Consider the following 24,708-nt stretch of genomic DNA (forward strand, 5'->3'; position numbering starts at 1 on the left):
ATCAGTAGGCTGTATACTTCTCACACTTTCAAGACTTTTCAAAACAAATCACAAAAATAGAGGATGTACAAGCTCGCAGCTCGGCACCGAGTGAGCTCGTGCATCTGAAATAGAAAGATATATTATGAATTAAGCTTAACTGATGTCCCCATAAAAAAGGTCAAAGCTCAAAGTCATACGATTTCGCTCCTTGGCTGCGGCTCACCGCTCCGAGAGATGGGTCAAATGCGGAGAACAGATTTAACTGCAGTAAATGCCTCCCTGCTTGGCACTCAGCATCAATGGAAGCCCTTTTCGTAATTTTGGAAATTTTATTTTTTTTGTTTATATATTTATTTATTTATTTGTCAAAAATGGGCCCCAACCCACTGTTTGGGAAACTTAGTGCACTAAATGAATTAGCTGACGTTGCCATTATTGCCATTATTGTTCTCATATAACGCTAGTTAGTTCAAAAGGAATAAGGGAAAGGAGTTTTTGGAAGGAGGGGAGAGAGGTTAAAAACTAAAAAGAGAAAGGGCTAGAAGGAGAGTACAACAAACGACAACAAACAATTTGCCTAGTCTGAGATGTAGTGTAAGTAAAAGTACAAGTAAAAGTGATGACAATTGGAACCTCCAAAATTGTAATTAATGCAGTACTTGAGTAAATGTATACTTAGTTACTTTACACCTCTGGTAAGGAATTAGGGAGGAGGGGAGTGTGTCTTCCTGCCACTGTCTAGACTTCCACATCCATTCTTCTGTCCTCTATCCAAACAAACACACACACACACACACACACACACACACACACACACACACACAATGGACCTGGCACTGCCCTGCACGCTGGCACTACTGAGCCATGTCCTGATTCCCCTGAGTCATGGCCTTATAGCCCTGAGTCAACTCTCAAGTTACATTTTGAACAATCAATAGATACTGTACATTTTTACACCCATCCCTTCCAAACAGGATTTTCTATTATAGTTTCTAGTAGCTTGGAATCCTCATTGATGATGTCACTGGTAGGCAGGTTGCTGAACTGTCCACAGCCCACCAATGAGACACTATGGTGAGGATGCACAATATGCATTAGTGGGGGCAATCTTTTATCCGAAGATATTACACACACACACACACACACACACACACACACACACACACACACACACACACACACACACACACACACACACACACACACACACACACACACACACACACACACACACACACACACACACACACACACACATCAAAAATAGCACAAGCTCGATGTTGGACATGCATCTAGGCCTACTATTTTTGAGAACCACTGTTACACTGTTTACATGTTGCTATAGTTAAAATAAAAAATGACGGGTTAAAGGTGCGTGCGTGCGTTCACATGTGTGTACAGACTGTACTGTGTGTGTGTGTGTGCTTGCGGTGTGTGGTGTGTGTGTGTGTGTGTGTGTGTGTGTGTGTGCGTGTGTGTGTGTGTGTGCGCGTGTGCGTGTGTACTGTGGACTGTGGACATACTGTCACTGAGAATGTCTGTACGTTAGTCTTTGTAATTAAATAACGTACTTTAACAACAACGTCCTTGTTGATAAGTTGATGAGATAGACAGAGAGACAGATATTGATAGTATTAGAATAGATAGATAGAGAGAGAGAGAGAGAGAGAGAGAGAGAGAGAGAGAGAGAGAGAGAGAGAGAGAGAGAGAGAGATAGAATAGAAGGGGGGAACACAGAACATTTATATAACACCCTGTCATCATTTAAGACACAGGAAGTCCAATGACCTACTGAAGATGTTCCATCCCCATACATGCTCTTTAGATCAATGGAGAAAGGAACCATAATGTTTTGGACAAAGCCCCGACATCTGAAAATTGTTACATGCCCACAACAGCACCTTGCTGGCACCTTGATTGAAATTGGCTATTTGTTCCAAAATGTTATAGAAATTGGCCTGTACTAGGGTCAAAGTGGTTCAAAGTACAAACCAATTTTGATGATGGATATAACTAATTTGGGTGGGGACCCCCTGTAACTCCCTCAAGGCCCACTTTTTGAGTGGTGCAACCACTCCTACAACCAGGAATGTCCGGGTGTGTGTATCATGTATCCGTCATGAGCACGAGTGGTGTGCGCATGCGTGAAACCAGCAGTGGCCAGCAATGTCCGTGTGGGGTAATGCTGCGTGCGTGCGTGCATTTATTAAAACCAGTAGGGGGTGCCAGAAACAGAGAGAGGGGTAGTGCTGAGAGAGAGAGAGAGAGAGAGAGAGAGAGAGAGAGAGAGAGAGAGAGAGAGAGGGGGGGGGGAGGGGAATTGCACCACTCGGTTCACACAGGTGTGATTCTTTTAAATGAGAACCACTGATTGTTATAGCTTCAGATGTATTGGAGTGTGTGTGTGTGTGTGTGTGTGTGTGTGTGTGTGTGTGTGTGTGTGTGTGTGTGTGTGTGTGTGTGTGTGTGTGTGTGTGTGTGTGTGTGTGTGTGTGTGTGTGTGTGTGTGTGTGTGTGTGTGTGTGTGTGTGTGTGTGTGTGTGTGTGTGTGTGTGTGTGTGTGTCATTGTCATTTATGTTATTGCAGGCACATAAATATTCTGATTAGTAAGCTAATTGATCAATCAAACAATCAATGGGGCGCCATTGATAGGGCCCCTGCAGTATCTTTTTATCTTTATATGTTCTTAGATTCCGAGACAGAGCAACAGGCACAATGACTGACTGGACTGACTGACTGACTGACTGACTGACTGACTGACTGACTGACTAGACAGACAGACAGACAGACAGACAGACAGACAGACAGACAGACAGACAGACAGACAGACAGACAGACAGACAGACAGACAGACAGACAGACAGACAGACAGACAGACAGACAGACAGACAGACAGACAGACAGAGAGAGCTCGGACAGAATTTTATGGTTCCCTCCTTCAGCTAGCTGGACATTCCTCCTCTTAACGGTTTGTTTAAATACTTGATGTTTGTTGAGAGAGTGCAAGAGGAATGGGAGAGAGAGAGAAAGAGAGAGAGAGAGAGAGAGAGAGAGAGAGAGAGAGAGAGAGAGAGAGAGAGAGAGAGAGAGAGAGAGAGAGAGAGAGAGAGAGAGAGAGAGAGAGAGAGAGAGAGAGAGAGAGAATCAATTTCAATAATATCCAATGTTTGTAATACGCAAGTGACGCCACTACAAAAGCAGTGCTTTTCAATCTTCAAGGAAGGACCCCCATAACTCTTGTGAGTGTATAAGGCCTATAGCCATAAAGCACAAGGACCCGAAAAGGTCAATTTGCTTCTGTACACTCTCAGAGTTACAGACCAAACTTTGAGAATCACTTCACCAGACAATAACTTTATATTCATATCGACAAATTCAACAGCATGCCTATAAAACAGCCATAAAATATCAGCTGGAACAGATATAGGAGGCTCATATCTTCAACGAAAATGTTAATAATTGTGGATCTGATCACCGGTCAACAGGACTATTATATGACAAAGGGGCAAAGAAACCATTCTGTTCTCATAAAACAACCAGTGGTGGAAAAAGTACTCACTTTTGTTTTACTTCAGTAAAAGTATCAATACTGCAATAGGAAATACTCAGTGCAAGTAAAAGTCCGGAATTCAAAATGTAGGTATTGGCCTTGAAATGTTACTTAAAGTATCAAAAGTAAAGTAGGCTATACTCTTTATGCAGAATGTGCCATTATAAGTGTTAAAAAAGCACAGGAAAGTAGGCCTACAGGCTACAGTTCTATACGACTGCTGTTAAAACCCGAGAAAGCCTATATGGCTTGAACAGTGAAAGAAAGAAAGAAAGAAAGAAAGAAAGAAAGAAAGAAAGAAAGAAAGAAAGAAAGAAAGAAAGAAGTCGGGGTCTGCGGTCTCATATAAGTGAGGGGAATGTTTGAGGGGACGCTGAAGAGAATAGCCTGCGCCGAGAGGCTAATTAGCTGATCTAGATTGCGATCTAGATTTATTTGCGCTGTTTGCGCGCAACACTACCGTACGGCGGAATATTTGCAGCTGCTTGTGCGAGCGAAGAAACGAATCAATGCAGTTATGTGCACATACACAAACACGCACGCGCGCGCGTGTGTTGTCGTCGTACGTGCAATTGCATTCGTTCTTCACACGGGCACGACGCGGCACGCACAAAATCAACCACGACAACTTTCACGTCTGTCAGTGACAAGTTTGAGCAAATGAAAGCGATCATCACTATACAAAAACACAATGTATGACCGCATCATAATACTGAATCAATATTTAAATGGACCAAATACCTTGATGGGTGTTGCAGAGATGGGACGTCCCGCATGGGAATAGATAGGTCCTAAAGTCCCGTTACTCCCCGTGTTCCCATGTCTTCTTTCTGCAGCGGTAGAGCCTCTATTCCGATGTCTTCTCGAAGTTCTCGCCCCGGGGTCCAAGTTTTTGCACAAACGACTTCGGTACCCTCTCTCTCTCTCTCTCTCTCTCTCTCTCTCTCTCTCTCTCTCTCTCTCTCTCTCTCTCCTTCTTTCTCGTCTCTGAGCGATAAACCGGGGCGTTTCTCTGACTACGATCAAGTCCCCCCTGCCCCCCCTCCCCCTCTCCAAAAAGCCGAAATATAATGTCTTCGGGTTCACCGGTCGATCGCCTCCGGCCCTCCGTGTTGGTTCAGGTTGTGCACACAGCAATAAAAATCCCTCCCAATAAAGTCCCACTTCGGGTTCTATATTAAGTCAGATCAGATCACTCCGAACAAAGAGTTATATACATAGGCCTACTGCACGAAGTATAGGCTAAAGCAGAGATTGATCATTGATCATTGCATTGCAGGGACACACAATCGAGATCTGCAAACATGCAAGTCCACTAGAAGAGAGAGAGAGAGAGAGAGAGAGAGAGAGAGAGAGAGAGAGAGAGAGAGAGAGAGAGAGAGAGAGAGAGAAAGCAGCAGCTGGGCGTTAAAGCTTCTCCATATGAAAAAAAGAAAGAAAAAAAGAAAGAAAAAAAACAGCCAAACAGCAAAAAAGAAAAACACCCTATATTCTCCTCGCCAAATAAAGTTAAAATCCCTTTTTATTCCTGTTTCGGGAAATGTTTTTTTTGCGGAGCTGGCAGAGCAGCTGGAGATTCCACACCTCTAACCAGAAGAAGCCGGAGAAGATATTCTTCTAGTTCTGTCCATCCTCCTCCAACTTAGAGTTTCTCATCCTTCTCATTTCTAAACATATAAGTTCAAACTTCACAGTCAGAGGCTCAGAGCCAAGTGGACAGAGATGACAAACTAACTTATCCGTTCATTCAGACTCTCTCTCTCTCTCTCTCTCTCTCCCTAGTCTCTTGTCGAACTGGGCGACGGGAGTGCGCCTCATTGAAGGAGCTGTAGCGCGCATCTCAGAGAGGAACAGATGTGCGCGCGAGTATGGATCCCCCATATGGCCGGGGGACGTGGAAGGAACCGGAACACAACTTGTCACTGGATGTTTTGTTTCTCTTTAATATAGCCCCACGCACGCACGCACACACACACACACACACACACACACACACACACACACACACACACACACACACACGCACGCACGCACGCACGCACGCACGCACGCACGCACGCACACACACACACACACACACACACACCGTTTAACGTCCATCTTTCTGTCACCCCCACTGTCCCTCGCCCCCCCCCCTAGCTGTCTCTCAGTGAGTGGGGTGTGTGTCATCCACTGCAGGCTACAGACAGTGTCTGTGAATGGCGGGTGTCGGGTCATTAGTCATATGGCTACCTTATAAGCACTTAAACCATATGCTTTCCCCTGCATGGGCTATATGCTATACAGTTTTCACTCTACACCAGTGGTTCTCAAACTTTTTCATGACCCTTAAACTGATATGTAGGTTATTGACCCCCCATCTTAACATTTGTTTTGAGACCAGGTGTGGTGTGCCAGTGAGGTCCTATATGAGATTGTATATCTGCTATTTTTGAATAGCCAAAGAAGTATAGTATTATTGCGACTGCAGGTCGCAATAATACAGGCAGGAGCAGGAGCCATAAGGCCCATAGGGGGGCAGGAGCCATAAGGCCCATAGGGGGGCAGGAGCCATAAGGCCCATAGGGGGGCAGGAGCCATAAGGCCCATAGGGGGGCAGGAGCCATAAGGCCCATAGGGGCAGGAGCCATAAGGCCCATAGGGGGGCAGGAGCCATAAGGCCCATAGGGGGGCAGGAGCCATAAGGCCCATAGGGGGGCAGGAGCCATAAGGCCCATAGGGGCAGGAGCCATAAGGCCCATAGGGGGACAGGTGCCATAAGGCCCATAGGGGGACAGGTGCCATAAGGCCCATAGGGGCAGGAGCCATAAGGCCCATAGGGGGGCAGGAGCCATAAGGCCCATAGGGGGACAGGAGCCATAAGGCCCATAGGGGGGCAGGAGCCATAAGGCCCATAGGGGCAGGAGCCATAAGGCCCATAGGGGGGCAGGAGCCATAAGGCCCATAGGGGGGCAGGAGCCATAAGGCCCATAGGGGCAGGAGCCATAAGGCCCATAGGGGGACAGGTGCCATAAGGCCCATAGGGGGACAGGTGCCATAAGGCCCATAGGGGCAGGAGCCATGAGGCCCATAGGGGGGCAGGAGCCATAAGGCCCATAGGGGCAGGAGCCATAAGGCCCATAGGGGCAGGAGCCATAAGGCCCATAGGGGGGCAGGAGCCATAAGGCCCATAGGGGGACAGGTGCCATAAGGCCCATACGGGCAGGAGCATATCTCCTGTTTCTGTAGCGTGTAGAGCAGAACCACTGCTCCACTAAATATCTTGCGTTGTGAGCTTGTAAACTATTTTCGCCGAATGTTCGCCTCAACCCCAGCATTTCTATTCCTACGTGGATTTGTTTTTACGTCCAGATACCCCGTCCAGGACAGGCTTCAGACGTGCCTCCACACTATAAGGCTCAGATCTGAACCCATTCGATTTGGCGTCAGGAACCCATTGCGACCGCATGCCCTTGCTGACGTCGACCCCAGGCAGGCAGGGTTCAACCCCACAACCTTCCGTATGAAAGGCATAAATGAACACCGTAATTGATCATACTACAGCGCGTGGCATGAAGCGACGTACACATTTTGAGCTTGTCGATCTGCTTAATCTTTTGAACCATGAAAAGTAAAGGCTTTGGACATAACGAGGTTTCCACCCAACAGGAACAATATAGCCTATAGTCCAGTTGTTACTACTCCTGTTGACATTAATATCACTCACAGACTTACAGTATATAACCTATATATAACATTACATGATATAATTTGTTGTCAAATATAATTTCTTGGGGTCTAGTAGGACTATAGAAATTAATAAAAAAAAAAAATCGCTATAAATGTTGTAAATAAAGACGTATTGTTCGAATGCCCCCGCCCCCCCTGTGAAAAACAGCTGAAATCCCTAAAACGAAATGTACTAACTATAGTGGACAGTGGCCCAGTCCATAATTCGTTCATAGTTTGATTGATTGAATACATTATTAGACAGAAATGTAAACAGCATGAGGTACAGTCAGACATTTGGACTAAAAGGACAACACACAAAAGTCATGGGAACTTTTTTCCATTGTGGTCCCATGTATTCAATAATTCATCAACAAGGTGGGTAAAAGGAAGGGGCCTATTACAGAGCCCTGGGGACTCTTGTCAGTATATCGTTTAAGTGGTTAACGGGTAGAGCTGAGTTTACTTTGAAGTGATTTACATTACAGGGTTGGCAAATGATAGCTGTTTAGCCCCCGAGTGCTGTCTTGACTGACACTTTATTTATTGATTATTTAAAAGTAAATGAGTAAATAGTATCACTGCATTTTATTACTCAGTAATTTGTTAATGCGGCGACCCGATGTGCCTCGAAATGAAGCCGAAATGTCTCATTTCAATAGATGGATGGATCATCATCATCATCATCATCATCATCATAACCTTTAAGCTTGGAGTATAAGGCCCTCATTTTCAATGTAGCCCGAAATACAACAAAACTAAATCAACAATCAACATTTGCTGTATTTTGTACAGCAATATCAAATTGGAAAACAGAAAGTATTCAAAAACTAAAAGAACTATAATTGATGATGATAATTAATTAATTAAAACAGTTACATTGTTGAACAAAAGTGCTAGAAATCATTTCCCTGAATTGACCTATATTAAGGGAAGGCATTGATCTGATTCTTAGGGACTTCTGGAGTTCGTTCCAATGAAATGGAGCACTGACAGAGAAAGAGGCTTTACCTATAGCTCTGAGTTAGTAAATGGAACCTTGAGGGTCAGGATCAGGAAGTCACTCGATCTGCTATTGAAAAATAGCAGATCTACAAGCTCATAGCGCTACGAGCTTGTAGGTCTGCTATTTTTGAAAAATCGAAGAACCACTGGCATAGAAACATAGCTTTTTCAGAAAACTGTCAGGATGTATAGAAGACATTTTTAGAATCTGATCTCAGGTCAAAATGGGTTAAACATATACGAGTGCTTGTCCCGCCTCTCGGACAGAGAGGACAGGTCTGCGCTCCCATAGAGTGTACAATGATGGGTACCATAGTGACCCTTCTTAGGGCAGACATTTGGTGAACCGTATCGAGGTGCTTTAAAGTGGATGGTGCAGCAATCCTGTAAATAATGTCCCCATAGTCCAGAACAGAGAGAAATGTGGCTTCAATGATTGTTTTTCTTTTTACAGGATGCCAGAAAACATGCTTTGTCCCATTTTATTTGTCTCAGTTTGGTGACTAGATTTTCAATGTGGAATTTAAATGACAATGTATCATCCAGCCAGATGCCACGGTACTCTTTCAATTGTAGAGCCATTGGAGCATATTAAGATGGATGACTGGAGGATGGATAGGTGGGTTCTGGATGAAAATCAAAAGCGGGTGTGTATTAAAAATCCTATGTGTATTTGTAATTTTGCATAAACTGTAAACCCTGAATAATTTTCAATAAAGTATATATAAAAAGGATAGGTGGGTGGGGATGGATGGATGGATGGATGGGTGAGTGGGTCAGTATAGGTAATTTGCTGTATCGAGGTATACTGTTCTATGAGACAAGTTGAAGTGTGTTTTGTGTGGCATTTTGTGAAACACCATTATATATCATTATAATCAAGTGAGGTATCCGAGTGTCGAGTGATGCTATTAATTTGCTTGTTAATATCACAGCAGAGCATCTTAAGTCTAATTCAATCTTGTCTGTTTTTATGGTCTGACCTGACCTTAAAGACAAGGCTGGGAAGTTAAACAGCATGGGCAATTACAGGCCTATTGCCTTTTCCAGTATCCTGTCAAAGCCGCTGGACAGAGTAGTTTTAACGAGGATGGAAATATGTTTTAACTAGATAAAGTGCCCCTCGGGGCACAGGTCTCCAGGGCAGGTCAGGTTGTGGCCTCCTGGTGGCACTATAATAGGCCAATGTGAAAAGGGTGCCATTTCTTTTTACGCCTTGGATGGCAATTGAATGATTTGAGGCATTTTGTTCCAAATATGTGTTTTGCAAAAATCCACCTAGAAGGAAATAGTCCTTTGGCACCTAGTAGGAAAGTCTGTGAAAGATTTCACGTAAATTGCACGCTGCGTTCATGATTTGAGGCTTTTTGTTCAAAACCAGCCAATCCTGCAACTTTGAAAGCCAATGTTAGCCAATTAGGATGGAATATGAAATATCGGACAGATCCGGCTTGAACACATGCCTATAGAAATAGTGTGTAACGATTTGTGGGATTTTTGGACAGAATCTGGAGGAGTAATATCAATACATGTGTTTTTCAAAAGTCGGCCTCCTGGTGGCGCTATAACAGGCCGCTCTGGGGCAGAGGTTAATCTTTGGCATCCAGGGATTGTGTGTGCAAAATTTGGCATCGACCAAGTTAACGGTGCCGGAGATGAGCTGTAGGCCTACACACTACAGACAGACGGACGGACGGACGGACGGACGGACGGATGGTGGAGACAACTAGGCTACTGATAATCAGTTTGTTTTGAAGAGAAAGCACAGTACAGATTTATGCATCTATGCTTTAAAGGTTACTCGTTAAATATGAAAGTCAAAATCCCTCTGTATTTTGTAGTTTGCAGGTTCTCCCCATTTCCCCCAGGGTATAGATACCCTCATGTAACCATGCAGTAATCCTGGTCTCTATACTGCTTTCTCCTGGTCAGCCTCGGTTCGGGGCTCTTCCCAGGTTGGCAGAAGGAGAGTAGCGCCCAGGATTACAGCTTAGGCAATAGACCATATATTCACATGGCGGCCAAATGCCACCCCTGCTTTATCAATACAATGTGCCAACATGGCCGCTGTGTAAATATGAAGACATATGTTTTAACCACTTTCAACCCAGCATCGATATATTTGGCCAAATGATTTATTGTACTTTTTTATGAATCCCCCCTACCCTCCACCTCCCAAAAAAGAGAAAAGAAAAGTTTGATATGAGACGTTGACTCAAGGTATAGTAGGCTATGCCTTGAGCACAAAAAGTGGTGCACACGCACGCACGCACGCACACACACATACAAACACACACACACACACACACATACAAACACACACACAGTGCCAGTGCTAATGACTACCAACAGACGGTAAACACAGCATGTTGCCATGGGAACCACACAGGAGTTTCACCTTATTAAAGAGCAGCAGCATGGATGTCAGGTGTTTCCCGACACACTAATAAACTATACTGAGTCAAACACCACTCATGTTCACACTGTAGTGCAGACACTACAGCTTTCCAGGGGTCGAAAGTAACCAAGTAAGTGCATTTAGTAGGGATTCGGGTCGGGCCAGACTTTGCCCTGCATTTCTGGGCAAAAATAAATAATCAAAAACAACTAAAAGCACCAGACTGGTGAAAGCCAACAATTTGCCTTATATAGAGCTTACAAGAGTCCAGACCAGACCAGCTATTCCAGTGCTGCATGCCAGGCCCTCCAACAGGTCACCACCCTTAGATTAGCCTGGCTCATTCCTTTGAAATATGGGACAAATATTTGTCTGATATTTAGTGAGTGGAGGAAGTACACAGATCTGTGACTTAAAGTACAGTCTCGGTGCACAATGGCACAGTGAACTAGGCTATAGAGGGATGTCACGATTACAACATTTAACCCATTCTGACCGGGCACCCATTTTGGTGTCAGCATCATGTTATGCTTTAGCTTCCGGCGGAAACCTCGTATGAATCTGATCTCAGGTCAGAATGGGTTGTCTTCGTCTCTGTTTAGGGAAAACATTGATAACCACTTTAGGCATTTAGTAGACACTCTTGTGTCTAGGTCTCTAGGACCTCTGGTTTTGGTATTCTATAATACCAGGACCTCTGGTACTGTTGGTATTCTATCTTAGCAGTATACAGTTGTATTTACTTAGACGTCCTCCACTAAATATCACATCACTCACATAGTAGTTAGTGATCTGTTAGACAGATTTATGATGCAGTCTGCTCCAGTCCCATGCAGAGTCTAATAGCGCAGTATAAATTAAAGGGCATGTTTGATGGACTTACGACCGCACATTCATCTAAAAACCCATTTGGCCCATTTTGGGTGATCTGTAGACCATGCGGATATCAATCCATTGTCTACAGATCACCCCCACTAACCGGTTAGCATACATGTCTGACATTCCATCAAACGCGTGCGTGCGTGCGCGTGTGTTGTACTGTTCTTTCTGCTTTGGCAATGTAAACGTATGTTTTCTCATGCCAATAAAGCCCTTTGAATTGAAATTGAATTGTGTGCGTGCCTTTGCAGTGGGGCTGCAGGGAGCAGTGGGAGCAGGGGGGGGGGGGGCGGTTGAGCTGCGGTGAGATCCATAATAACACACGTGCATATATTTAAGTCATCAGGTCGTGCGCGCCACCTCTTGGTCACACCACCCCCCACACACACACACACACACACACACACACACACAACAAGCTACGCTGCTAGACAGTGTTTGTTAAGCCGTTTATTAAACACCTCAGAATGTAACTTTCATTGACATGAACATGGAGTTAATAATAGTCGACAGTGTTTTTACCAGGCTGTGAAAAACTAAACGAAAAACAGCTTCTACAACAAGCTGATCAAACAGAAGTAGCGGCAGCCCTGCCTGCCGCCCCCATCCAGCTTATCAAACTCGCGGTGAGTGTTTTCAGGGATATGGACCAGAGCTACATGTGTAGCTCAGCTCAGTGGTTTTCAACCTTTTTTAATATCAAGGCCCATTTATTTATTTATTGGGCATTTGAGCCACGGTACGGACCACCATTTGATGACATTTAGCCTCTCAGACCCATTTGAGCCACGGACCACCATTTGATGACATTTTTAGCCTCTCAGACCCATTTGAGCCACGGACCACCATTTGATGACATTTAGCCTCTCAGACCCATCTGAGCCACGGACCACCATTTGATGACATTTAGCCTCTCAGACCCATTTGAGCCACGGACCACCATTTGATGACATTTTTAGCCTCTCAGACCGATTTGAGCCACGGACCACCATTTAATAGCATTTCTATCTCTGAGACCCCAATTTATATTGAAAAATCTATGTTTATTTCATTCTGAGAGTATATAAATGGATCCATTAGGGTCCATTTGGTTCCAAACGATCATTTAGCTGGAGACCCCCTGGAACTCCCTCGAGGACCCCTGGGGGTCCCCGCACCCCGCTTTGGGAACCACTGAGTTAGAAGCATTGTTGTTTTGTCTGATGTGATATGAAGCTTTTATTTATACTGGAGAATTTAAGATTTTCAATACATTTTACTGTTCTATCTCAGACTTGGAGGCTATTTTTTTTGGTTACTTTAGTGTGTGTGTGTGTGTGTGTGTGTGTGTGTGTGTGTGTGTGTGTTTTTTAATTTTATTTAACCTTTATTTAACCAGTAAAATCACATTGAGACTGCGTCTCTTTTACAAGTGGGAACTGGCCAATTAAGAGGCAGAAATAAAAATTACACTTCAATACCACATCATCAATGTTACATTTTGAACCAGCAAATACCACATCCATAATACACCTCAAAGTACCTATGCATAAATACAACAAGTCACCTGTCCTACTTTTTTCTTTTAGTAGCAGGGCAAAATACACCATAATACACAATCTCCACGATCTGAGCCGATATAATAAATATATAGGCATGAACACAGGCTAGTACATGTCCAAACATGTGCAGGTGTTGGACTGTACTTCAAAGATGATCCTTTTGAAACTTCTCAAGGGAACTTTCAAAGCCAGTTTTAGTCTGGACTGTAGATCATTCCACGACCAAGGGCCAAAGAAGGCCAGACATTTTTTACCCCCCTCAGATTTGAATGCTGGTACTACACACCGCAGCCAAGCATTTGTGTGTGTGTGAGATTTGAGTTTGGCTGTTTGGACATGTGAGCTTGTAGATCTGATACATTTCATACAAATCGCCCCCCCCTGGGTCTACAGTTGATGTAGCTTAATGTGCAACATTGTGATTTGGATTGCACACACACACACACACACACACACACACACACACACACACACACACACACACACACTGCACACACCTCTGAGTCAATTCACTAATTGACATCACCAGCTGGATTGGTAGTGACTGTTCAGTCGTGTTGTGTTTCCTGGTGTACAATGTATAGACCATGTTTATGCAACAACAAACACAAGAACTAAAATTTATTGACGCTGTGCCGAAGCTAAATGATGTGTGTGGGTCACTGGCCTCTCATCTGCAGTGTTGACGCTGTGCCGAAGCTAAATGATGTGTGTGTCACCGGCCTCTCATCTGCAGTGTTGACGCTGTGCTGAAGCTAAATGATGTGTGTGTCACCGGCCTCTCATCTGCAGTGTTGACGCTGTGCTGAAGCTAAATGATGTGTGTGTCACCGGCCTCTCATCTGCAGTGTTGACGCTGTGCTGAAGCTAAATGATGTGTGGGTCACTGGCCTCTCATCTTCAGTGTTGACACTGTGCTGAAGCTAAATGATGTGTAGGTCACTGGCCTCTCATCTGCAGTGTTGACGCTGTGCCGAAGCTAAATGATGTGTGGGTCACTGGCCTCTCATCTGCAGTGTTGACGCTGTGCTGAAGCTAAATGATGTGTGTGTCACTGGCCTCTCATCTGCAGTATTGACGCTGTGCTGAAGCTAAATGATGTGTGTGGGTCACTGGCCTCTCATCTTCAGTGTTGACGCTGTGCTGAAGCTAAATGATGTGTGGGTCACTGGCCTCTCATCTGCAGTGTTGACGCTGTGCCGAAGCTAAATGATGTGTGTGTCACTGGCCTCTCATCTGCAGTATTGACGCTGTGCTGAAGCTAAATGATGTGTGTGGGTCACTGGCCTCTCATCTTCAGTGTTGACGCTGTGCTGAAGCTAAATGATGTGTGGGTCACTGGCCTCTCATCTGCAGTGTTGACGCTGTGCCGAAGCTAAATGATGTGTGGGTCACTGGCCTCTCATCTGCAGTGTTGACGCTGTGCTGAAGCTAAATGATGTGTGGGTCACTGGCCTCTCATCTGCAGTGTTGACGCTGTGCTGAAGCTAAATGATGTGTAGGTCACTGGCCTCTCATCTGCAGTGTTGACGCTGTGCTGAAGCTAAATGTGTGTGTCACCGGCCTCTCATCTGCAGTGTTGACGCTGTGCCGAAGCTAAATGATGTGTGGGTCACCGGCCTCTCATCTGCAGTGTTGACGCTGTGCTGAAGCTAAATGATGTGTGGGTCACCGGCCTCTCATCTTCAGTGTTGACGCTGTGCTGAAGCTAAATGATGTGTGGGTCACTGGCCTCAGTGGCCTGTCATCTGCAGTGCTGTTGGTAATCCTGTTGATTAGGAAGGTGCCAAAGGACTATAGAGGGGTGTTCATGTTTATATCTGTATGGTGTTTTGTCTTTTTGATTGGTGCAACCACTCCTATAGACGGCTGCGTGTGTGTGCGCCTAACACACAGACAGGCCAGGGAGGAGGGCTAGTACTAGGGCTGCAACAATTCATCGATTAATCGTAATCAAATCAATTATTCAATTAGTAGCTCAACTAATTTAGTAATCGATTAATCGAATCGGCAACTAATCACTAGTTTAGGTGATCCATCTCTCTTCCCTTACAATCTGATGATAGTTGCACAGTTGCGACTGCAAAGCAAAATATGACACATAACGATTATAGTATGAAGAACAAAACATGGCTTGAATATTTATTTTTAAATGACCTATTTGAGTTCAGAAGAGTACTGTTCCTTTTTGACTGACACATGTGTAGCTATTCTTTAATCAAATGTATGCAGTCAGAATAAGTCTAAAGACACCATGAGTTGCTTTAATTCATTTTAATATTAGTTTGTCTTTTATTTGAATAGCAGCAGCTAATCAAATGCATTTTTGAATGAATTATATTTTTTGTTAGAACATGTCTAAAATAACCTAAAATATATTTCTAAGGTGATAGCTAAATAAGTAATAATCAGATTAATCGTTTAAATAATCGGCAGATTAATCAATTATGAAAATAATCGTACAGTACAGTACAGTACAGTACAGTACAGTACAGTACAGTACAATACAGTACAGCACAGCACCACTCCAGAAGGGTCTGATTTTTATAATTCATTTCGGAATTAATTGGGCCTTTGAAATATAGTGGAATCAGTCTGGAAAATCCTTTATGATTAAGAGTCATTTAGCCACAATTTGCAACACTTAAAGGACCACTTCACCACTTTTCAACCTATCTTCATATAATAGGCCCTCACTAATAATCATGAAAAAAACAGTGACATCATCGATGGGGAATACAAGCAGGCTTTCTAGTCCTGAAAAGTTGCAATGCGAAAATGGAAGCCATCGTTCTCACGATAATGAAAATCTAAACATTTTTGTAAAAACATCTTGTTCAAAAAATAATCTGCTAGTAATGATGATGTCACTGGAGGACGGTTTCTAAACTGCCCACAGGCCTCCTATGAGACAGACTGAGTAGAAACAAATCGTGCCATTTTATCATGATTATTAGTGAGGAGCTATTATATGAAGATGGGTTTAAAAGTGGTGATGTGGTCCTTTAACAATGCGATGAATGTAGAGTTGCAATGCCCTCCATTGACATCCCATTGGTCCAAATTGCATTTACAATCTGCTTGTATTGAACGAGGTTAAACTCATCCTTCATTGCAGCTGTAGTAGGACAAGCTTGAATTATCCTCTTTCAATCGGCCAAGCTTTTGTTTCATAAAAATCCACCGTAAACATGTTATGAGCTACTTTCTGTCAAGAGAGTCCGTGCCCTGATATTTTTGAGTGGTGCAACCACTCCTATAGAAGGCTATGTGTGTCCCAGGCTGTGTCCCTGGGTCTGTCTGTCCCTGTGTCCCTGGCTGTGTCCCAGGGCCTGTCTGTCCCTGTGTCCCTGGCTGTGTCCCAGGGCCTGTCTGTCCCTGTGTCCCTGGCTGTGTCCGTCTGTACCTGTGTTCCTGTGTCTGTCTGTCCCTATGTCCCTGGCTGTGTCCCTGTGTCTGTCTGTCCCTATGTCCCTGGCTGTGTCCGAGCCAATTGTCACTGTTGCACAGCCTAACACACAGGCCAGGGAGGAGGGCTTGTACAGTGTCTCTGTCATCGACACTGCACTCACTTCCTTCCTGGACTACAATTCCCATAATGATGTACGATGATGATGATGATGATGATGAGTGCCCCTCACTTCACACGGGTGTGATTTTTGAGTGGTGCAACCACTCCTATAGACGGCTATGTGTGTGGCTGTGCCCCTGGGTCCGTCCGAGCACGGAAATAGCGTTATAGCGTTTGTTCACCACCAAGTGTCACTGTTGCACAGCCTAATACACTGCAGACACACAGGCCAGGGAGGAGGGCTAGTACAGTACAGTACAGTACAGTACAGTACCACTCACTTCAGACAGGTCTGAAGTTTTTATTTTCTTATACTTTTTTTTGTTTATTTTTAAAGGAGAACGATGCCTGCATGGTGCTCTTGTCTGGAACCCTCCTCAGAACGGTGTGGGGGAGAGGTACAGATTTGGCTCCCTGCCTCTCCCCGGCCTGTGGACCCGGCAGACTGGTGAGTGTGTTACAATATATTTTAACTTCTACTAACCACTACATGTCGGATCCAAATATTATACTTTTATTTATTTGAAAACATTAGTTTCTAGTTACTTTGCAGATTATTTTTTATATTTATTACAAAACATACATTAACCATTTAGACCTGAGGACGATTCTACAAATGCCTTCTAAATCATGACAGTTTTCTGAAAACCTCATGTTTCTATGTCAGTCGATCTCAAACATTTTCATGTCAAGGACCCCCAAAATGATATGTTTTTCCAGTGACCCCCCCCCCCCACCTGCTATTTTTCAATAGCTTAAAACAACAAAAGGGATTCCGATCCTGAATGGGTTAACCACTTCAGCCCTGTATACATTTCGACCATTTCAAAAATAGCAGATCTACAAGCTCACATTTGAAAACTTGTAAAGGGACATTCTGCAGAATCCAATCGAGCATGGGACTAAATATGTATTTCTTTTTTTTTTTACAAAATGTTATAGCGATTTCCTTTTTTTTTACACTATAGTCCTACTAGACTCCATAAAATTACATCTGGCCACAAAAGATCACGGGGTCTGTTGAATGTGAATGGTGAGGTGACAAACTGGCATCCCCCCAGTATCCTCCTTCACATTCAGTTGATCCCGTGATCTTCTGTGGCCAGATGTAATTTCCTGGGGTCTAGTAGGACTATAGTAAATAATATTAAAGAAATCATAACATTTTGCAAAAGAATATATATAAGCCCATGTTCGAATGCCCCCTCCCCCCTGTCAAAAATAGCTAAAATCGTTGAAACGAAAGAAAGTAAATGAAAATAAACCAATAAACACTCATCTTTTACTTTCTCTAATAACAACGTCCTAAAACATGAACCTTGGTTGAAAAAAAACTAAAGTTGTCCTTCAAGTCAGAAATGAGAGTACTTAATTCCAACGCAAATACTTTTACATAGTATTCATCATTGCTGTTAGAAAGATTGCACTGCGAGCTGTTGTGAGCTTGTAGATCGGCTATTTTCAAAATCATTGCCTTTCTGATGTAATTACCAATTTGGCTAATGTTTGATCATTTTTGGTATAGTTGGTCGCTTTAGACGCAGCAATGGTCTTATTAGTTTATTTTTATTTGTCATTTCAGAGATTTAAATAAATAATACATGTAGTGGAGTAAAAGCATAATATTTGCCTCTGCGATGTAGTGGAGTAGCAATTAGGGCGGAGCTATATGCCCGATTGTGGTCAAAGATTTGACAAATTTGACACACGCATTCCACACTCCCACAGGAAGTGCAGTATTAGGTTCCCAAGTTGCATCGTTCTCAAGTAGGCCGGTGGCCGACGGGCACAGGTACAGGTGTAGTCATTTCTAACACTTACTTGTTTTTATACTTTTTTTGTTTGTTTATTTTTAAAGGAAAATGATGCCTGCTGCCCTTGATGTCTGGAATGCTCCTTGGGAACGTCGGGGGTAGGGTCGAGGGTCTCCCCGCCAGGACAGTGACCTTGGGACGTCGGGCGTAGGGTCGAGGGTCTCCCCTCCAGGACAGTGATCTTGGGACGTCAGGGGTAGGGTCGAGGGTCTCCCCGCCAGGACAGTGATCTTGGGACGTCGGGGGTAGGCTCGAGGGTCTCCCCGCCAGGTCAGTGACCTTGGGACGTCGGGCGTAGGGTCGAGGGTCTCCCCGCCAGGACAGTGACCTTGGGACGTCGGGGGTAGGGTCGAGGGTCTCCCCGCCAGGACAGTGATCTTGGGACGTCGGGGGTAGGCTCGAGGGTCTCCCCGCCAGGTCAGTGACCTTGGGACGTCGGGGGTAGGGTCGAGGGTCTCCCCGCCAGGACGGTGATCTTGGGACGTCGGGGGTAGGGTCGAGGGTCTCCCCGCCAGGACAGTGACCTTGGGACGTCGGGCGTAGGGTCGAGGGTCTCCTCGCCAGGACAGTGACCTTGGGACGTCGGGGGTAGGGTCGAGGGTCTCCCCGCCAGGACAGTGACCTTGGGACGTCGGGGGTAGGGTCGAGGGTCTCCCCGCCAGGACAGTGAACTTGGGACGTCGGGCGTAGGGTCGAGGGTCTCCCCGCCAGGACAGTGACCTTGGGACGTCGGGGGTAGGGTCGAGGGTCTCCCCGCCAGGACAGTGACCTTGGGACGTCGGGGGTAGGGTCGAGGGTCTCCCCGCCAGGACAGTGACCTTGGGACGTCGGGGGTAGGGTCGAGGGTCTCCCCGCCAGGACAGTGATCTTGGGACGTCGGGGGTAGGGTCGAGGGTCTCCTCGCCAGGACAGTGACCTTGGGACGTCGGGGGTAGGGTCGAGGGTCTCCTCGCCAGGACAGTGATCTTGGGACGTCGGGCGTAGGGTCGAGGGTCTCCTCGCCAGGACAGTGATCTTGGGACGTCGGGCGTAGGGTCGAGGGTCTCCCCGCCAGGACAGTGATCTTGGGACGTCGGGGGTAGGGTCTCCCCTCCAGGACAGTAACCTGGGACGTCGGGGGTAGGGTCGAGGGTCTCCTCGCCAGGACAGTGATCTTGGGACGTCGGGGGTAGGGTCGAGGGTCTCCTCGCCAGGACAGTGACCTTGGGACGTCGGGCGTAGGGTCGAGGGTCTCCCCGCCAGGACAGTGATCTTGGGACGTCGGGCGTAGGGTCGAAGGTCTCCTCGCCAGGACAGTGACCTTGGGACGTCGGGGGTAGGGTCGAGGGTCTCCCCGCCAGGACAGTGATCTTGGGACGTCGGGCGTAGGGTCGAAGGTCTCCTCGCCAGGACAGTGACCTTGGGACGTCGGGGGTAGGGTCGAGGGTCTCCCCGCCAGGACAGTGATCTTGGGACGTCGGGCGTAGGGTCGAGGGTCTCCCCGCCAGGACAGTGATCTTGGGACGTCGGGCGTAGGGTCGAAGGTCTCCTCGCCAGGACAGTGACCTTGGGACGTCGGGGGTAGGGTCGAGGGTCTCCCCGCCAGGACAGTGATCTTGGGACGTCGGGGGTAGGGTCGAAGGTCTCCCCGCCAGGACAGTGATCTTGGGACGTCGGGGGTAGGGTCGAGGGTCTCCCCGCCAGGACAGTGATCTTGGGACGTCGGGGGTAGGGTCGAGGGTCTCCCCTCCAGGACAGTGATCTTGGGACGTCGGGGGTAGGGTTGAGGGTCTCCTCGCCCGGGCAACGATAGTGGGCGCGCTATGTTGTCTGGAATCCCCAAATGTACCTCTGGAGCATGGGTACATTGAGGTACATTAGGCCCGTCACAAGTATTAATAAATTATTTAAATTACAATAAAAATACATGAATAGTGAAAGTATCAGATCTACGAGATCAAAACAGTTTTGAGCTCCTAGATCTGCAACTTCCACTACTTTACAACATGGGAACGAGTATGACAATTATCCCAAAAGTATTGCGATTATCACAAATACTATTATGTAGTAATTGTGATGGGCCTAAGGGGGTGTGTGTGTGTGTGTGTGTGTGTGGGGGGGTTGTGTGTGTGTGTGTGTTTAATCTGTTTTTAATTGGCCCGACGTGTAATCTACGAGTATGTTGAAATTTGGGGCCCGACGTTGACAACGTTAAATCTACGAGCTGGACAACGCTGGATCTACGTCAGCTATAGTGTAGTGCTCCCCGGGGTATGGGTTGATCTGGGATCAATAATCAGGCCATGGTCAGGCGGGTCGTGCAGGAACCCCGTACCTCGGTTTTCAGGCTAGTTTTCTCTCTCTAGTTTTCGGTTTCAGCTGGTCGACGTCACATCTCTTCACATCGCCAACAAGTACCAACTGTTGAATATGTTGTTTCCTTCCCAAGGTTGTTTCCTTCCCGCCAGGTTGGCCAAATGTTTTCCCTATCTTGTTGTTTCCTTCCCGCCAGGTTGGCCACATGTTGTAGTTTCTGTTTGATTAACCCTCTTTTGTAGTACTTTCCAGGTGGCAAACGTTGAATTTGTGTCACTCTTCTAGTGACATAAATTAACAGATATTAATTAGTGCATCTCCGTACCGTATTACCCTACATAGCAATTAGGGCGTTGTGGTGGTGTGGATGTTAATGCACGCGTGCGTGCGTGAATGTGTGTGTGTGCGTGTGTTTCATTCAATGAAACAATTGACGAATTTCATTTCTTCAAGACAATCTACGAATTTCATTTCATATCTGAAAATATTTTGTGCCTTTTTTATTAAAATGTTTAACAAATATTCAAAATATTTCGATTTATTCTCAATGTGTTTTTAAATAACAGATGTACAACCTCACGTGTTGATGTGAGCTTGTAGATCAGCTATTTTCATTTGTGCTTGTTTTCATAGACCTGGCCACTTGTTTCTCTTGCAAAATTGGCAACACAGCAAGAGAGAGGAACTTATACAGAAACGCAAATACTTATGGGCCATATGAAAAAGGTGAATAGTATGTTGTCGAAATGCATGATTTTTCACCTTTTTTATCGTCAAAAAGCATGAGAAACGACACTGTATATAGTATGTAGTCGAAAATCATGAAAAAAGACATGAAAAAAATAATTAAAATCATGAAATACAACATACTATACTGTAGTAGCCAACTGTCTGCAGCAGATGCAAAAGATCAGCATAGCACACAACAGAGCCAAGGCACGTAGCAGATGCCTCCTGCTGGTGCTTTTGAGTTTTTCTTTTTTATTCTAGCCATGACATTTTCAAAGCATTCCAGCATTGAAATATAGCAGCAACAGGACTTGAACACAGAATCTCTGTACCGAGAGAGTGATCATTAGACCACTGCGCCATCACTCAGACACTGTCAGCCGAAGTCTCTTGGTAATTCTGAAGTGATCTTCTTCACTATAATGTCTGTACTGTACTGTACTGAGCCGATTTACAAGCTCTATTTGGAATTTTATGATTTTAGTGACTGAGTCAGAGAGATGTACAGACACACACACAGACAGACACACAGACACACAGACAGACACACAGACACACAGACAGACACACAGACACACACACAGAAAGACACACAGACACACAGACACACAGACAGACAGACAGACATTCCAGTGCCACAAGAAGACCAAACGTTTAACAGTCTGGCCCAGTCACAGCTCTATGCTGGGAGAGCAAACATGCAACCTTGGCTGAAGCACACAACCCACGTGCGTGCGTGCATGTCTGAGTCACTTTTTTCCAGACATAATGCAATGACAGAGGCAGAGAGTTCACTATCAAGCAGGAAAAACCCCAATGCGACTTTATTACTGAACCGAATATGATCTTGCCTTTTGTTCTCATGTTGACTCATCTCATACATTTGATACAGATTGTAAACGGGTGCCGACTCACGGCGGGTTTGAAATCACAACTTATTGTGGAATGGGTTTTCATCACGCATGAGAAGACATTTCACAGATTCCCTCTCTCTGTAAATCACAACCACACACATACAGACTGGGAAATAAAAAATAATAACATTCACAGGGAGCTTTACTCTCTGTGTGTGTGTGTGTGTGTGTGTGTGTGTGTGTGTGTGTGTGTGTGTGTGTGTGTGTGTGTGTGTGTGTGTGTGTGTGTGTGTGTGTCAAATGGACCGGTAACATGTATGTACTCTCAGAGTAACACAGACCAATTAAAGGTGGTGTAAGTAATATTCATGATTGATAAAAAACTTATTTTCATTATATTTTCTGATTGCTATAGACTTTTTCCACTAACAGTCAGTTATCAGTTTGGGATAACAATTTCATCCAATCAGGAGAGAGAAGTCATACCTGATACAAAACAAGTGAAATCGGAAGTGATGAAAAAAGAAACCAAACGGATTCTTTCTCCTGAATGTATGAAATTGGCAACACTTGAAAATGTATTTTATTAGTACTAAAGAGCTGGAGAGACTTGGATACCCCTGTTACTGAACAGTGATCAGAATATACTGTAGCTGTAGCTGCAGTAAAAACGCCTGTTTTAACAACTATATCGCTTACAGTAGGCTTATGATGATTTCATTGTGCAGTGATTTTGCCATAGATCCTGATCCATAATCAGACCCATGGAACTTTCAATGTGTTACAATCCATTAGCCTATACTAGGCGAACCAAATAGTTGCTGTTCTCTGTGGAAAGCTCAGCATGGTGTTCAGATTATTTCACTAGCACTTGAAGACGTTGACCACAGTGATGGGCATTTTGATTACTTTTAGGGAATTGCCGCTTTTTACCTCATTCAGAGGTGTACTACATCAAAATAAAGCCGTTGTTTGCTCCAGGCCGGGAAAAGCAGCCGGGAATGGGAATGATGTTTTCGGCCATGTGCGTCTGTGTGTGTGTGTGTGTGTGTGTGAGAGAGATTTTGAGCAGCTAATCACGGGCAACGTTTGACCGATGTTGCACGAAATTAAATGTTGCACGCACATTCCCAGGTGGCCAAGGAAGAACCTCGACCTCCAAAATGTTTCAAATTGGCCTCATGGTGGCGCTGTAACAGACTTCACATTTTGGCCCATACTCTTGAACCGTACATCATACTATCAACAACATCTATCAGTCAGATATTTCATATTTTCATATGATATATTCACCACCTGCCCCTTATACAGACCACCCTCTTCGACCTAGGACCAGAGATGTGGGAATGGCTACAAATTGCACAAAAGAAGAGTATTTTACTGTGTAAATTAAGCACATTTTTGTTCAAAATAACCAAATCATTTGCTGGTCGCTCATCACCAGTGGCTTCCATGGCTTAGATCTGCTTACAGACAAGTATGAAGTCACCATATTGATATTCCATTTCTGCTCCTATATAGCTAATAACCAACCACATTTCTACTGGTAATGATACACAGCAGCCACCTTGGCTCTGCTTACCTTGTCATTACTGGCTATCTGAGAAACCGACAGAGAGAGAGAGAGAGAGAGAGACTAAAAGGTTCGTTTTACTTCTTGAAACATTATGTCCTGCCATGGAATCTGTTGGGAAGTAAATTTACTGAAGTTTGCAGTAGCTTGTTGGTAGTTCAAATAGATTAACTTTTTTTTTTAGCGAGAGACACCACAGATAAAAGTAGTTTTTTAATGTTCATGAGAAATTGGGAAAAAAAGTAACAAAAAAAAGAACACATTTATGTACAAAATATGAGTTAAAAATAATGGCGGGCAATGTTTTTGTTCATCTTTGCAGGCAATGAGTAATAAGCAAATAAGTAAAATAAATAAATTGACTTATTAATAACAAAGCTTTGTCTTGCGCTGCAGCTGCTATATTATAATATACTTATAAAACTCACAATGTGTTGTTTAACCCCATTTTCATAGTGCTCCACATGGCTCTATACCAGGCTCCCTCCAGTTTTTTCTCCCGCTACACAAAATATGTGAAAAAAGCTTCACAACGAATGTTCTTCACAGAATAGGGAGGCTATATAGGGCTCATGTGGTTATAGATGGGTTTGAGGGTGAAATGTTCAGAGGTATGCGTTCGGTTGGCACAGTGCTTACAGTATGTAGATATAAGGTATACTGTAGCTGCCCACCACCACTGCTGACTGGGGGTTACAAATTCCACCAGCTTTGTGCCGAGCGCCTATAAGAACACATCGGCCCATGCCCGTGGTATTGGCTTCCCGGTAGGGGCTCCTCGCTGGCTGTTGTTTCCTATAACACAGAG

The 24,708-nt window shown here is 44.8% G+C and overlaps 2 protein-coding genes across 2 annotated transcripts in view; one reads left to right on the forward strand and one right to left on the reverse strand.

Moving 5' to 3' along the window:
- Positions 1–4,486, reverse strand: part of LOC310864592 (uncharacterized protein) — a 126,259-nt gene extending 121,773 nt beyond the window's left edge. Inside the window, 1 exon segment of the mRNA XM_083773281.1 lies at positions 4,275–4,486. The gene's annotated coding sequence lies outside the window, so the exon portion shown is untranslated.
- LOC310864877 (lissencephaly-1 homolog A-like) overlaps positions 1–24,708 on the forward strand; it is a 296,805-nt gene that overhangs the window by 3,513 nt on the left and 268,584 nt on the right. The window lies entirely within an intron of this gene.

The sequence above is a fragment of the Protomyctophum parallelum genome, assembly GCF_964188405.1.
Source record: "Protomyctophum parallelum genome assembly, chromosome: 9".
Classification (NCBI taxonomy): domain Eukaryota; kingdom Metazoa; phylum Chordata; class Actinopteri; order Myctophiformes; family Myctophidae; genus Protomyctophum; species Protomyctophum parallelum.